A 13,227-nucleotide genomic window follows, 5' to 3' on the forward strand; every position below is an offset into this window, starting at 1 on the left:
ACTGGAACGGTCTGTTACCAGGCCGAGGAGCACACGGAAAAAGGGAGAGATCAATGGGGGTGTGATCTGATGAATTCCGAGGGAGATACCGGATTGAAGCCTCGAGAAACAGCCTTCTGAAATGAGAATTGCACAGGGATCTGTCAAGCCGGCAGGCCACCCGAGTTCTGGGAGAGGAGCCTCTATCCCAGGTGAACGCAGGCCCCGAGAAGCCCATGTCGATAAACTGCATATTGTTAATCCAGTTGAGGAAGAAAGAACATCTATCCAGCACACTAGGCGAGCCACCAGATTTTTCCACAGGGCTTTTGATACAGTTGAAATCCCTGAGGACTACCCACGGATCAGTAATATTTGTTTGCAGAGCGAACATGTCAGAGATAAATTCCCGTTTGAACTGCATTTGGGGGCGAACATAAACAAACGTGACCAAGAATGACAAGCCATGCCTCTGTCCACCAGTAAAGGTTACTCTGGTATCAAGAAATTGCTGGTTTCTGCTCAGGATAGAGATGTCAAGTTGCGATTGATTCCAGAATAACCAGATCCCGCCATTGAACCCATCAGTATCAATCACTTCTACAAAATCAAAATTAATTTTCCTTCTCAGTTCCTCAGCACGCATACGGGGCAGCCTTGGTTCAAAAAGAGCAAAAGCCTGCGGCCTAAAAGATGAGATCAAGTGTCTGAGAGCCCGATGAAACTTATTACCACCGGCTCCAAAGCAATTCCAGGTAATAAACATAAATACAGACAGTAAGAGTTGACGGAGAGAAACAACATGAATCAAGTCACATTACTCAAGGAGTTTGTGACTGTAGTTGGAACTATGTTACCCAAAATGTTACTGAGAGGGGCACTAGCACTGGTCTCATCACGGCTTCTTTTGTGTCTACTAGAGTGATCTCCTTCTGGTTGAATATTCTCTTTGTTTCTGTCATTCGCATCTATCTCCATTGAGCTTTCTGCTGTTTCAAGCCTTAAACTGTCAAACCTGTTATTGCTTTCCCCTAAAGGTGTTTTCTTCCTGCGCTCCGGGCCCAATCGGATACTTCTGTTCGAGACAAACGTGAAGGGATTGTGCGAAGAGCTAATTGGGATCTCAGGCGCTTTGCCTTTAGGGTCCCGGGATAGACCAGTTTTTGTGTTGGCTATCCCATTCGTATTTTGTCGAACTTCCTCTGGTGCTCTCAGATCCCCTGGGCTGGTCATGCTCTACATTTCAGACTTCTTCTGTCTAGGTTTGTACGGGCGTTTGGGCATGATCATCCATGCTCCATAACCTGCTTCATCGTCCTCCAGATTCTTCACAAAACCAGGTTCCGTGCCCTCTAAGGGGATATTCTCTCCATTAGCATTGTTGTGATGTGAGGCTTTCATGGTTGTGTCTTTAATTTGAGGCTCCCGGTTATATGGGGCTGGCTTAGCATGGACTTTCCGATTGTCAATTGCACTGGAGCAGGTTTCTATCATATGGCCGTACAGCCCACACTTGGCGCAGGCGATGTATAGCCCTTCATATTCTATGTGATAGGTTTCTCCATTCAGGCAGAACTGCGCTACCAGGGGCTTGGACAAATCAACTTCAACACAAACTTTAGCAAACTTACCACGGGATTTAGAGGATGTGTTCTTATCAACTTTGACAACCTTTCCGAATGAATTACCAATGAGAAGGAGACACTCTTCATTATAAAAGTGTAATGGGAGCTCAGGGAATCGAGCCCAGACAAGCGAGGAGTCCACTGTGGCTTCAGATGGTACGAAGGAAGGTGACCAGGTTCTAACTGTCAAATAATGCCCTTGAACCATCCACGGACCGTCCTGGATAACACGTTCTCTGCCTTCAGTCAGTTCCATCTTGACAAGATAGAATCCGTACCCTAACTCCATGATGTCCATTGTTCCTTTGGGTTTCCATAGTTCCCGAACACGATTTCGGAGGGCAATAAAGCCAACGTTTCGTCCCAAAATTTTAACAATTAATGCATCCGACCAGGCAGTAGACCACTCATCCACCAGGTGTGAGTTAATGGTGATATTTGGGAGAAGCGGGTTGTCATTAAAGAATTCAATTTTAACAAGCCCCGTCTCGCGAAGGTCGATCAAAGGGCGTTTTGATTCTTCGCCGCCAGGTTTTGTAATAGAGTCAAGATAGGAGCGAGGTGGAGCTTGGGTGTTGAGGAGGGGTGATGAGCAAGGGTTGGCAGATGCAGGTTGATACAGGCTGTGAGTAGCTGAGATGGCTGGTTGCGGAACCAGTTCCGGCGAAGGGGTTACGGCTTCGATCATGAGAGGCGACACCCGTAGTGTTCATATTGATACAGACCAAATGAATTTAATCTATAACTGTTACATATAAATTATTAGATCGAAAACTAAATAGTTTAATTATTTATTATTTTTTAAAAGTAATTAGAGGATCAAGGAAAACAAATTTAAAACCCTACAAGTTCAAAGGGTTAATTTTTGGATCAACTCGATTTTTTTCTATTTTCCATAACTCAACTTTCTTTTAATTATATCATGTTATCTAGTACTATCACTCAACTTTCTTTTACATATGATTAATTGCTGAAACATTGAATGCTAAGAAATGTTTTATGGAATTTGTATAAATAGAGTGATTATCAACTTTAGAATGAAAAAGAAAAAGAAAATGAAAATGAAAATGAGAAAAGATATTTAATTTCTCAACTGGAATATGGAAAGACACCGTAATTATTAGGTTTCAAACAATTCTTCCACGTTCCAATGGAAATTAGAATTCAATGTTATATATACGGTGTCTCGTTTTCAAAAGGGAAATAGTGGTTAGGGTTTTTGAAGTGCTTGGACAACAATGGCATCTCTTTGTCTTCCTGGAGAAGTGACAGAGGATATACTTTCAAAACTACCGGTGAAATCACTTCTCAGATTCCAAACGGCTTCCAAAAAGTGGTACTCTTTAATTTCTCAAGATCATAAATTTGCCGAATTTCATTTGAAACAATCTAAGAATCTTATGATCTTCAAAAACATTACTGGTACGTCTATATTTCAATCTTGGGATATGGATAATCATGCATCATCCAAAATCTATTTTCCAGGCGAAATAGAGAAGCCATGTCGACTTATAGGGTCAGCAAATGGATTGATTTGTGTAAGCCCCTGTTATGAATGGAGCTACTGCTTTATATGGAATCCATCCACAACTAAGTTTAAAAAAATACCCGTAGCATTTCCTGATTACAATCTTTGTAGTAGCTTATTTGGGTTCGGTTATGATTCATTTTCTGATGATTACAAAATTTTAGGAGTTTGGCATCTTTCCAACTTTCAAATTTTTTCATTGAAAACAAATTCATGGAAGATATTTGAATTTCCTTTCTCATATAAATCATCAAAGAATGCTTTCCATTCACATGGAGCCCTGCATTGGTGTGTTGGTAGGCAAATTGCCTGTTTTGATTTAGAGAAGGAGAAAATTTCCTTTATTGATCTGCCGGAAGAATTTAATTATAATGCTGCTTGGGTTCCTTTGTTCGACTATCAAGGCTCATTATGTGCATCTGACCGTGAATTTATTTGGGTGATGAAGGAATACGGCAATACGAAGTCTTGGGCTAAATTCAGTACATTACTGCCTCTGGAATATGCAAAACCGATTGGAATATCTGGGCACGGGGAAGTAATATTTGGCACAAACACTGGAATTGTAAAAGCTGATATTCATGGTAGGATGTCTGATGATGATAAGTGGCAACTGTTATATTTTGTTGGAAATACATTTCTATACCAAGAGTCACTAATTTCACCCAAATGTTTGGATTGATTATGATGAACACACTGATTGATTGTGTTTGGATTGACATTGTTGTTTTGATAATGGTTTAGCTGTTTTGATAATGGTTTAGCTGTTTTGATCATGGTTTTGTGATTTCTCATTTTTAATATATGATGTATTTTCAACTTCAGGCTTTGTTGTATTGGTTGCTCTATCCCCTTTGTCTGAAAGTGGTTGCCACAGTGCATCTCTATTTAATTTTTGCATATAATTATGGCCTAATCCCTTCACAGCCCCTTAAACTTGTAACTTTTTTCATTTAACCACCTAAACTTAGAGTGTTCCCATTTAGCCACTTAAACTCAACAAATGAGACACCTTTAGCCCTTATAAGCCTACATGACACTTACGTGTCACTTGTTGCCTTCCCAGCCTCTTAAACTTGTAACTTTTTTTCATTTAGCCACTATAACGGTAAAATTTCACCACTTAAAGTATCACGAAAACCCTCAAATCTGGGAAGATTGTTTTATGGATGTCCAAATTATGGGTTAATTGTTTAATAACTTAATTGGTTATGATAAATTAATGACTGCATTTGATGAATTGCTAATTTTTTAAATTTTGATTTGGAAAAAGAGGCCAAAAGAGTTACAATATTTGAGTTTAAGTGGCTAAATGGGAAGACCTAAAGTTAAAGTGGCTAAATGAAAAAAAGTTACAAGTTTAAGGGGCTGGGAAGGGGTTAGACCTTGAGTTTAAATGGCTAAATAGGAAGACCTAAAGTTAAAGTGGCTAAATGAAAAAAGTTACAAGTTTAAGGGGTTGGGAAGGGGTTAGACCTTGAGTTTAAGTGGCTAAATGGGAAGACCTAAAGTTAAGGTGGCTAAATGAAAAAAAATTACAAGTTTAAGGGGCTGAGAAGGGGTTAGACCTTGAGTTTAAATGGCTAAATGGAAAGACCTAAATTAAAGTGGCTAAATGAAAAAAAAAAACAGGGGCCGGGAGGGGTTAGGCCTATAATTATTCTTTCTTGAAGAAAAATTGAAGGAATTCAAATGATTAACAATTTATTACTGGAAAAGTATTGCATATAATATCAGTGTTGCTTAACAATTTGAAGCTTACTGGGTATGATGCTTTAAATGGTTGATTTTTTGTACCAATTTTACGTTTCAATTTCTCTTTTCTTAAAAGATCAATCGTTGCATTGAAGTTTACAGAATTTTGAATATGTCAAATGAAGTATGGATATTTCAACAGACAACCCTCAATTGTTTTCTATTCTGTTTGGTTGATTTGTTGTTGGAAAATATAATTTCTTCATCGCGTAAACTCGATTTGATTTCAATTTTACATATCTTAGTATCGTGTTATCTCGGTATTGAGTTCCAATTTGTATTCCAATTATTATTATACTCCCTCCGTTCTCAAATAAGTGTCGTTTTAGAAAATTGGTCCAATGATGAAGTCGATTTACATTTAGGCAAAAAGTATCATTACTAGCCACGTGATCATTTATTTTTTATCCCACTAAGCTCTTGCTTATCAATATTAGTAAGTTGTGACCATCTAATTCTGTTAAAAAGATTTATTAATTTCATTTATATTTGAAATTATATAAAAATATTTTTTTTACAGTTTCAATTAAAGTTTATACAGTTTTTATAGTCACATTACACATCTAAAACTGCTTTCAAACTGTGAAAAGATACAAATTTCGAATGCAGGTGCAATGAATAATATATTAATCGAGTTTAATGTTCAAAACTGATTTTTTTGGTCATCAATGGCTTAATATGATAAAAAATAAAAGATTAGGGGCTTAATGTATCTAAATAAAATATCAAGGGTTTAATGAAACAAAAAAAAATGGAAAAGCAGTGGCCTAATCATGCTTTTTGCCTTACATTTATAGACCAATTTAGATATTTATGCTACCAAACTAGACTCTTCTATTATATATTTTTCAGAAATACCCTTAGAGGGTGTTTGGTTGCTGCTTTTCATGCTCTTGTTTGCATTTTTATTTCAAAATGTAGAGTTTTAGGTGTTTGGTTAGTGACCTCTAATTTGCCTTTTACACCTGAAAATAGCATTTTACAAAAGAAGAGAATTACTGCTTGTTGGAAAAGCAGCTTTTTCCAACAGCAAACTGTAATAACAAACAATAAGTAAAACAAACGGGACCTTAGTATATACATATAACATACAACAAAATACATTAGGGAAAATTACAAAACTATGTCAAATTGGAGGCCCATTCACATATTTAACCCATTTACTCAACCTATTACATATCTAGACTAATTTTGTGTGACTTTCCCATAATACCCTCAATATTTACGCTCGTCTGTCTCCCTTCCGTCTGACTTCGCAGATTCGACCATATGTGAAGCCTGCGAAGCTAATGTTTGGATTTACTTAATGAATTTAGTTCGCATATGTGAAGCCTGCGAAACTGAAGTTTGGTTTGCTTGATGAATTTAGTTCGCATATGCGAAGCCTGGATATGTTTTAAAGCTAATTCGCGAAGTGGTATATAACAAAAAATGGCAAACAACAACGGATTCTAACATTAAAATCATAACATTATCAAAATTTACAACAAGATTGCCACAATAACAACATTAAAATCATAACATTATCAAAATTTACAACAAGATTGCCACAATAAACTCCTAACAAAGTACTTCAAAATGAACCTAACTAATCCAGTACCAATTTTGAAGCGGATGAGTAATCTTGGTGTGCACCATGAGACACATCCATCCCAAAAGGTCTGGACTTCCAAACCTTTTGGGATGGACGTGTCCCACGGTGCACACCAAGATTACTCATCCGATTTAAAATTGGTACCAGATTAGTTAGGTTCACTTTGAAGATTGGCACCATGGGATGGACGTGTCCCATGGTGCACCCCAAGATTGGCACAATCTCTCATAACTAACCATTTTAGGAGTGAATGTGTCAATATTGAGGGAAGTTAATCCCTATAAAGGAAGGAAAATCATCTCCCCTACAGTCCAGTACGCTGCCTTCCAAAAAGGGATGTTACGTATTCAACCACCTTCAGAAAAAATTAATCGTGTTAGGCAGGGAAAAAGATGATTTTGGCTTCGCGAGATGAAGATTAGGAAGCATGCGAATGTAAATGTGTAGGGAAATATGTGATTTTACTTCGCTAATCGATTTTTTCGCGAAGTCTGCAAGGTCTGAAACGTGACTATCTACGTCGCATATCGATGCTTTCATGAAGTCTGCGAGGTCAGAAACGTGGGGATCTATTCGCAGACTTCGCGAACTAATCGATTCGCGAGGTAGATCCATATGTTTCAAACTCTTTCTCTTCGCATATCTTCGCGAAATCATCGATTAACGAAGTAGATCGTCACTTTCCAGGCTCTTTCCCTTCGCAAAGCTTCGCGAAACCATCGATTCACGAAGTGTATTCATGAAAAAACGCATAAAAAACAACAGATACTTACATTTTTCGCCCCTTTCGTCCCCAAAAGCGACAATAACAATATGATAACATGGGAAGAACGAATGAAATAACGTAGAAAAACCATTTCTTTGATGGTAACAAGAAGAAAGAAACCAAGCAACGAATAGGGAGATGAAAAACCATGGCTTCATTTTCTAGGGTTAGGAAGTTGCACAATCAAGAGATGAAGAGAGGAAAAAGAGAAATTCATTGTGATTTGGCGAAATGGTGCAGATTTCGTGCAATTTAAAGGAAGAAATGAAGATCAAAAGTCTTGAAATCATTAATGCAGGAGCCATGTTTTCGCGTAACCAAGGAGATAGGGGAGCGGCCGTTCGCGAGTGGTGGGAAGTGGGAAGGTTAGGGATATTATGGAAAAATCACACAAAATCAGTCTAGATATGTAGTAGGTTGAGTAAATGAGTTAAATATGTAAATAGGCATCCCATTTGACTTAGTTTTGTAATTTTCCCAATACATTATACAATCTTTCTCACTACGATAAATAACATTTATTGCTAAGAGTAAAATTGTGAGTAAAACTTAAAAAATGTGTGGTAAAATGGTTTAGCACAATAAAATAATTTGTAGCTTATCATAGCAAAAAGTGGCATAATACTTTAGTTACGTAAGTGAAGTCATTTAAAGCTAATAACTAATATATATAGCTATAAAATAATTAAAATGCTACTTAGGATGTGAGGATGGACGTAGTTCAGTTGACGTATGAGTTGTAGAGGCGACCGAAGGTTTTTACAGGTTCGGCTTGCCAAAATATTATTTGCCCAGTCAGTCTGTTTCCCCCGAGGCGAGGTGGTGCAGTTTCTATATCGATTTAAAATCGAACCGAATCAAAAAAGTTGAATACTAAAATTGTCAAAATAATTAATATTGACACCGAACCGAGTAACATATAAACCTGAAATATAACCGAATCAAAATATTCGGTTCGGTTTTAAGCCGAACAAACCGAATTTAATTAAAAAATAAAAACAATAAATATCACTATATTTCATAATTAAATTCACCTCAACCACAAAAAAAATTGAAATACTTTGAAAATATATTCATATTAATTTATTATCTCAATAACAATAAAAAAAATTATACTTGTAAATTCAAATATCTATATATATATATATAGAATATGCGTCATTCGGTGCGGTTTTTTTATATTTTTTGACAAACCAAACCGAATACCGGAATATAAAAAAAAATAAAAAAATCCAGCGTGTTCATAAATAAGAATTAAAAGAACTGATATTTTGTCAATTCCCTCATGAATACCATATTGGGGATCCCATTTTCACCGAATGGAGAGCCACTTTAAGTGGCTCTCCATATTCCCAAAAAGGAGACCAAGCGGCTCCCTTCTTATTTTTACTTTTATTTTTTATAAACTACTACTGAATATATTTTTTTTTTTTTGAAGAAAACAAACTAATAAATATTTAATAATTCGCTCAAAAAAATATTTAATAATAATTATAAAATTAAAATTAATGATATGATTGAAGTAATTTTTTAATGGAATAATGTTTTTAATATACAATACATTTAATTTTTTTTGCATATTATCTTAATTTTTTATTAAATATTGACAGTTATAAAAAAATTATATTAATGTTTAGAAAATAATATATAATAATTTAATGTAAAATTTTGATACAAATAATAAGTAAAAAAAAATATTTTTGGTCTGTTTGGTTCAGCTGTTAGCTAATAGTTATTGCGGTTGCTGTTAGGTGTTTACAGTTGCAGTAAGCTGTTAACTGTTGTCGTTAGCTGTTTGTTATTAACTGTTTACTTACTAGTATTTGGTAAAATTATATTGAACTGTTGTTGTTCAGATTTAAAATATCTAAAATGGGCATGTTTTAAATTAATCAACGATGAAATTATAAAAGGAAAAATGTGAAAAAATACTCATAAAATTGGTTTTGACTGCCAACATTAGAGATATAATTACACAATTTTAGACGTTAAGGGTAAAATTGCTCGTAGCTACAAATGTTAGGAGTATTTTTGCACCTCATCCTATTATAAAATAAAAAAATATTTATTACACAAATTAATAAAAATAATCTATATAAAAAATTTATTGAACGCAATAAAACCTTCTTCTTGCGGTAATTATGTTGTAGAAATACAAATAATGTTAAAGAATAAACATATTTTGTGGAAATAAGAAGAATAATTTTGTCAATAACATATAAATACAAACAGCTGTTTATGAAAAGCTCCAAAACGTTCCAGTTTCCAGAAAAAATGCTAAACGCTGCGGTTTTATAAACCTAACTAAACACTATTTGATGAGGGCATCCTTTCACTAAGCCCGAGCCCGGAGCCAAGAGACGAGAATAGTGAGAATCGAAAAAACCAGCCCAGTACGCGGGGCGTACTCGCCAAGGCACGGGGCGTGAAGGAACCAATTCTCGAAGATTTGCCCAGAAGCTCCGGAACGCGGGGCGTGGATTCAGCGTCGGAGGAGAAACCAACCCAGGAGGGCAAGCACGCATGGCGTAGTCCCGAAGACGCTCCGCGTGAAGTTCACCACCCATGGTCACCAGAAGCAGAAGCTCCAATACGCGGGGTGTGACTCTAGGAACGCCACGCGTAAAGTCCTCCGCGAAGACTCTCCCGGATCTGGAGCTGCGTTACGCGGGGCGTGGGCTGCTGAGAGAATACTTCTCCTCCAAGTTCTTACCAAGAGAGGACCATTACTGCTGGTGTTTATTTACTGTTTTGCCACCAACCCTTATTTACTAAACTACCATGGACTCTTTCCTTTCCCATCCTACCCTTAGGCACATACTTTGCCCAAAACCCTATTCATGGGTTTTTGGTCTTTATCCTTGTTATTTTGGAGAGTATTTAAACCCCCCCTCTTTGTAATGTTCCTTAACTTTGAATGAATTAAAACTAAAAGCCTCCATTGGAGCTTGGATTATCAATCCTTGGGTTTACTCAACCTTCTAGTTTAGCTAGAGAAGTTTGTATTCTTTGTTGGTTTACGATTAAAACCTTCAGTCGATTTCAATCTACATCACTACTTTCTACGGGTTTGAGTGAAACGTTAAACGCTCATCTGAAAATCTGAAACAAACACCCTCTTAGTGTGTACAGATTAACAGGTATACATATAATTCAATATTATTTAATATATATCTCATACATGTTTTACTTTTTTTTATTACATATATTAAATAATCTAAGATTCTGCCTTTTAATTTTTGTATATAATCCCCCTCTTTATAATTTTGGTGCGGTGTTGGGATGGATCCGTCAAAAGACAAAACTGATATAAAATGATAATTACAGTTATACCCTTAAGTGATCTAGGGTTAGATGTATAGAGGCTATTTAAACAACTTTTCCATCCCTCTAAAACTCATCCCATCACATTTCTTTAATCTATCAGATCAGATCCCACCGAACCCCATCATCTCTAAAATCCACTGTCGTTTTCATTTTCATACCATCGTCTTACGGCTGCGAAAAAGGAAATCGCGACCAAGCTCTTCTCTTCTCACATGTAATTATTTTTCTCTCATATATGTAATATGATTTGTTCACAAATCTGATTCGTTTAGATGTTTTTCTTTTTGATTTCTGATTTGGTCACAGTTTTAATTGGATGAAACATTATATGTAATTTTCACTACTGATAGTATCTTATCTTGTATTTTGTTCTGATCATCCTTTAAAATTAATTTAAATCAGATCAGATCAGATCCTTCTAGTTCTTCTGATCTCTCTATTTCATATTTCAGTAAATCAATCTCAGAAGCTGAAACCTGAAAGATTCAGATTTGTCTGTGGTGCACCGGATTCCTAGCTCTTTTAAGGTTTGATCCATGGCATATGATCTGTGGAAGATGTGAATTCTAGGAGTACATACCGTGGAATCGGGAATCTGGAAAAAAAAATTAGGTAATTTCTTTTTACATTTAATCTTTTATGCTAATTTTATGCATTTTTATGATTGTTTTTCAATTTGAAAGTTTATAATTTGTTTTATATTGATAAACTGTGTCTTATATATATGTATGCTAAATGTTAATGGTATATAGCTTGAGATTGAGATTGGGAGAAAAACTAGAACCGCACCAGGTTTAGTTGTGCTAGCATGAACAATTCTAAGAATAGTGTTATCCAAACTCCTATTGTTCAAATTGACTAGATTTTGGGTGTCTTTATAGGGCGAATGGAATTTTAAGAGTCATTGGATAGAAAAGACAAATCTAGGACTCTATTTTGCCTTTTCTTATTAGGATAATAAAAAAATATTTATAGTTATAACCTAATATTTGGGGTATGTTTATTTTAGTTTACTGTTGTAAAAAGCTATTTTTTTTTAAAAAAAGTAGAAATTCTTTCCGAGACAAATAGAAACTGTCTAACCAAAACACCTATGACTTTCCCTTTGGAAGTGAAAAGGCAAATGGGAATATGAATGGGAATATGAAAAGTAACAACCAAAAACTCCATTAGAAACACTTTATAGATCATTGGCTACTTTATAGATCATTGGCTACTTTATAGATCATTGGCTACCTTATGGATTATTTAGAGCCACCTATGAGTTTTTGGGTTGGTTTTAAATTTGAGGAATTTATGTCAATATCAAGAGTTACTCTTTTAGTTTTTTTCCTTTTATCTCCCATTATTTTATTTCTGTGTTATTCGCTCTTATCATATGCAGTGTCTGTTTTTAGTTTTTGCTTAAAATTTCTTCTTACCCAGTTTATTTCTGTTATGCTTTAATATAATATGTTTATGTTTTCTTTTTTAGTTATTTTGTATCTTTATTTTCTTGTTTCCCTATTTCTACTTTTTCTGACTTTGTTTTTTGTATAGATTCTATTTGCATTTTATTTCTATTTGGTTCAATTGATCTTCTATTTTCCCTCTTGTTTTGTGGTTCTCTTTTTATTGGCTAGCTTCCTCCATATAATGATATATGTTCACATTTATTTTCTTTTGAATCAGTTCATTTGCTTAAACAGAAACTCTTTATTCCTTATTTGCTATTTAATTGTTAAAATCAAGATAGAGAACGAAAAAAATGACACCATGATTGCAAATTTCTAATAAAAAGGCTTAGCAACAAAGAGTATGAAAAATGTAAAAGTTTACAACTCAAGCTTCAACTTTTAATGGATAAGAATACATCTGAAATTTTTCCACAAATATTTAATTTGGTTGGAATATAAGAATCCACAGTATACCAATTAGAAAAGTGACTCATATAGGAAATTTATATCTTCTAATTCTTGTTGACATGTATATCCTAAACCAATATCAAAACCAACATATAATCGGATTGTTTCGTGGGAATATATAATGAACATTTTTTTTGGATGTGGAAAGGCGACAGGCAGCAGGTTTCTGTACAACAAATAATTCCAGGAATGCATTCTTTCCTTGATATTTTTAGTATAGTTTGAAAAAAATAGGAATGATGTCACGCTTGTAATTCTTGTGCATTTATTTAGAGTAATTTTGACTTATATGTAACTAGCTTTTTATATGTTATGCCCAAAGAACAGTCCAACTTTTTATTGCAATGACAAATGATTTGTATATGCATCGAGAGAGTGAATGAGTTTTTACAATCATTTCAACATGTTAGGCTATACTACTGTATTATTTGTAATTATTGATTCAAATTCTTGTAATTGTAAAAAAGGAAAGCACGTGAATTATCAATGAACGTCATTAATATATTACAAGTCTATATTATTATTATTATTATCGCATATGAAAAACCATTTAAACTCGGGACTTGATTTTCTTTCAATTTTCTATTTGCTATACTCATTGCAAATTCGAGGATTGTTACTACTGCTGCCTCCAAATACATTTATTGATCCTCTCTAATTGCAGTAGCTGTTGATACATCCCAATTAAATTTGTTTGGAAAATTCACCTTAACCCAATAATTATTTATCCAATAAAATATGAACTTCAA

At 34.9% G+C, this 13,227-nt stretch overlaps 1 long non-coding RNA gene across 2 annotated transcripts; it reads left to right on the top strand.

The window, feature by feature from the left end:
• The first annotated feature begins 10,542 nt into the window (after positions 1-10,542).
• On the top strand, positions 10,543-12,810 carry LOC136226931 (uncharacterized). Of its 2 annotated transcripts, XR_010687912.1 has the most exons (3): positions 10,543-10,788; positions 11,027-11,186; positions 12,114-12,810. It is a non-coding gene; the product is annotated as an uncharacterized lncRNA (long non-coding RNA). The 2 variants fall into 2 exon arrangements; XR_010687911.1 differs by having other exon boundaries at positions 11,027-12,164.
• Positions 12,811-13,227: the final 417 nt, after the last annotated feature.

Source organism: Euphorbia lathyris, chromosome 4 (genome assembly GCF_963576675.1).
Source record: "Euphorbia lathyris chromosome 4, ddEupLath1.1, whole genome shotgun sequence".
Classification (NCBI taxonomy): domain Eukaryota; kingdom Viridiplantae; phylum Streptophyta; class Magnoliopsida; order Malpighiales; family Euphorbiaceae; genus Euphorbia; species Euphorbia lathyris.